Source organism: Petaurus breviceps, unplaced genomic scaffold (assembly GCF_028583685.1).
Source record: "Petaurus breviceps papuanus isolate PSGF00001 unplaced genomic scaffold, PetGlider_PUasm1.0 214, whole genome shotgun sequence".
NCBI classification, from domain to species: Eukaryota; Metazoa; Chordata; class Mammalia; order Diprotodontia; family Petauridae; genus Petaurus; species Petaurus breviceps.
In genome coordinates this window covers 6,411,702-6,415,722 of record NW_027185863.1, presented here as the reverse complement: position 1 = coordinate 6,415,722, position 4,021 = coordinate 6,411,702, and the positions used below count along the sequence as shown (strand labels likewise).

Here is a 4,021-nt window from a genome sequence, read left to right as displayed (position 1 = left end):
GCTGTCCTCAGCACGAGGTTAGCTTCTCTGTGTCATTTTGTGGCTTCTGCAGCTCCAAAGTTTGTTTAGAGTCCCCTTTTACATGGATTGGGGAAGGTGGAAGCCAGAGCCCAGCAGAGGTCCTGCTTCTACACCGCCGTCTTGACTCCGCCCTCCCAGACCTTAATCTTTCAATCTTAATCTTCAAAACATGAAGGAAACAATGTCAAATAGAACAAGAATCATGTGATATGAATACTGAACTTCAACTCAAAATTTGTCCCTCCACCTGCTCTTACAAAATTTACTCATCTCTCTGAGGGCTGTTATCCTATCTCTGATTCATGGCCGTCTCCTACTTCCATCAGTACTGGTTGCTCTTGGGTATTCTTATAGCCCCTTTTCTCAAGTAAGTTGCGGTCCTAGAAGAATATAATATTTTCTTTGAGAAGGCAGTCTCCCAACATGCAAATTTCCCATAGATGAAACTCACCAACCATCCTTTGTTTTTTAAGGATATCCACTACATCCCTGGCCATCACCAGCCATCTTGACTTTTGTCTTGCTGTTGGACTTTGGTGACTCTGGACAAGAAAGTTAGACTGATGACTTTGCGCAACTCTGCCTACTTAAATCCAATTCATGTGCAAGTCAAGACATCAACCTCATGATGTCATTGGTTCCCTTCAAGAACAAGGGACGAACAACCAGCACCACCAAAAACATACTCACCTATCTCTTTTGCCCCTCATTGGAATATGTTTTGTGCTGCCTTTTCCTTTCCAATTCTGTGTTGATACCTATTTTCTCTTCTCTTTATTCCAACTTTCATTGCTTTCATCCTGTTTTTTCACAGGATCCACTTTTGTTGTGAAATTAAAGACATTATCCTTTTTTTTAATCAATGTGCTTGAGGACAGGGGGAAGTGCATCTCTAGTTTCCCTCTGTTATTCTACCTACAAAAGATACTGTTTCCATTATAGAGAAACTCCACAGAGAATTACTGCAGTTCTTCCTTCCCTTCTCCAAATTTTTGAGGTTGACCTTAAACCTTTACCCCTTAGGTTCTTCTTGTTCCCTAAAAATTCCTGTTTGTTCCATCTTTTGCCTTATAGATTGTAAACATATATTTATATGTCTATGTGTTTATGTATCTTTCTGTCTGTGTTTCCTGGTCTAAATTGGGTGAAATGGATTTAAAAACATTCCTTATGTTTTTGTAAATACATTTGTATATTTTATAAAATATCTTAATACCCTTTTTCATATCAAATGATGAATAAGCTGTGTAGTAGGAAGGTTAAATATTATCTCCATTTTGTTGTTTTATTCAGTTATTTTTCAGTTGTGTCTGACTCTTCATAACCCCATTTGGGACTTTTCTGGCAAAGATATTGGAGTGGTTTGCTATTTCCTTCTCTTTAGTTCATTTTATGAATGAGGAAATTGAGGCAACCAGGATTAAGTGATGCCCTCTACAATAATAATGGCTAACATTTACATTATGCTTCAGAGTTTGCACATCACTTGACATATTATTTCATTTGATCCTCACAATAACTATAAGGTAGGTGCTATTATTACCACATTTTACAGATGAGAAAACTTACTGAGGGTTGTATAGCTTGCTCAGTGTCTGAGGCAGGATTTGAATTTCTGACTCCAAGTCCAGCACTTATACCTACTTCATTTCTTGATGTTTGACCCAGAATCTGATGTTTTCAATAAATATTTTGTTTTTTCCAATTACAAGTTGACAATTTTTAACATTTAAAAAAATTTAGCCTTTTTTGAGAAGGCAGCAATTTGATATGTTATATGTGTGCAGTCATGTAAAAATGTTTCCATATCAGTTATGTTATGAAAGAAACACAGATCAACCCCCCCCCCCCATAAGGAAAGTAAAAAATAAAGTACGATTCAATGTGCACTCAGACTCCATCAGTTCTTTCTCTGGAGCCAGGGAGCATTTTCCATTTTGAATCACTTCAAAGTATCTTGGATCATTGTATTGCTAAGAAGAGCTAAGTCATTCACAGTTGATTATCATACAATATTGCTATTCATATATGCAATGTTCTTTTGGTTTTGCTCATTTCACTGCATCAGTTCACACAAATCTTTCCAGGTTTTTTGAAAGCATCCTACCCATCACTTTTTTATAGTACAGTAATATTTTATCAAAATTACATACCACAACTACTTCAGTCATTTCACAGTTGACAGACTTGCCCTCAATTTTCAATTTTTTTTTGCCACCACACAAAGAGCTGCTAGAAATATTTTTGTACAACAGGTCCTTTTTCTTTCTTTTTAAAAATCACTTCTGTATACACACATAGCAGTGATATTGCTTAGTACAGTTTTATAGCTATTAGAGCATAGTTCCAAATTGCTTTCCAAAATAGCTGCATCAGTTCACAACTTCACCAACAGCAATTTAGTGTCCCAATTTTCTTACAGCCCCCTCTAGTATTTGTCATTTTTCTTTTCTGTAATATTATCCAATATGGTAGATGTAAGGTGATAACCCAAAGTTGTTTTAATTAGTTTTTATTTAACCATTAGTGATTTAGAGCAATTTTTTCCATATGACTATAGAGAGCTTTGATTTCTTCATGTAAAGCCTGCTTGTTCATATCCTTATCCTTTGTTAATTAGGGAAGGACTGATGACTTATGGGCAAGTTCATTCCATTCACATTCACAGTTATAATTACTATGTATTTCTCTCCATCCTATTCCCCCCTTATTTATCCTACTGTCCCTCTCTCCCCCCCTTTCACCCTGTCCTTCCTAAAATGTGTTTTGCTTCTGACCACCACCTCCTCCAATATACCCTTCCTTCTACAAGCCTCTCCCCCTTCTTCTTCCCTCCCCTCCGACTTCCCTGTAGGATAAGATAGAATTTTATACCTGAGTGTGTATGTTATTCTCTCTTTGAGTCAATTCAGTTATGAGTAAGGTTCAAACATTTGCCCACCCCCATATTTCCCTCCACTGTGAAAGTTGAACCTCTTTTATCTGTTGCTTTCCCCTTCTCCCAGTGCATCTCTCTTTTTCATTCCTTAATTTTATTTTTTGGATATCATCTCACTATAGTCAACTCATACCCACATCCTCTGTGTATGTATTTTCTGCTTAACTGCCCTAATAATGGTAAAATTCTTCAGTGAAAAGTAACATCTTCTCGAATTGCAGTATAAACTGTTTAAAAAACAAGATTAGACATCACAGAGTAGGTAGCAATGCCTTAATCATATATGTGTTGTAACAGTCACTAAGACCTTTTCCATTAATATGAAGGGGGAGGGTGTTAATCTTTTCTTATTTCATACAAACAGAATCTGGTATTTCAGGCAATATGAACTCTCTGATGACACAACTCTACTAGTCAGACTAACTGCTTATTGTATATATTTCCTGTTCCTTCCATCTATTGTTTTCTCTTGGTACCATCGGTTGGTCAAATTTTACTTAGCCTGTGAATTATCAGCCTGGACACTTCTACCACATTTTTTCTTCATTTGGTTTCCTAATAATTTTGTGAGACAGTTCCAAGGGGACATTACTGCAAATTTAAATATTCAGTTACACATGAGATGACTTTAAACATTTTGGGCTACTGTGGGTAGAAAATTTTTCAGTGATCCACTTCTGTGTGACGTTTATCTTGGCTCAGTAATAGCAGGAACCATTTGTATTTCTATTACGGACCCATTCACAAACATTTATAAATCTGTCACCACTTACCACTAATTGTGCTCCTATTCTATGCTCTAGGGCTATTGGCTTTCCCTCTAGTCTCTTTCAGTACAGCAATAATCTGGTGTGCATTTTTTTTGGCCAGCTATCTCTTCTCCATTGCTTTTCAAATGCTTTTCATATTGTTGTATAAAAGGACATTGGAATCCTGAGCCACATGAAATCTCAGGGCTTGAAGCATTAGTGGATTACTGATTAATTTTATTTATTTAGTGTACTAGAAATAGTGAGAGTCAGAATAGTGTAGTCAATAGAATTGGTCTTGGAGTCAGGAAGG

The 4,021-nt window shown here is 36.5% G+C and overlaps 1 non-coding gene across 1 annotated transcript; it reads right to left on the bottom strand.

Moving 5' to 3' along the window:
- Positions 1-3,191: 3,191 nt before the first annotated feature.
- On the bottom strand, positions 3,192-3,322 carry LOC138165797 (U6atac minor spliceosomal RNA). Its single transcript, XR_011169462.1, has one exon. It is a non-coding gene; the product is annotated as a U6atac minor spliceosomal RNA (small nuclear RNA).
- Between the last annotated feature and the right edge of the window lie 699 nt (positions 3,323-4,021).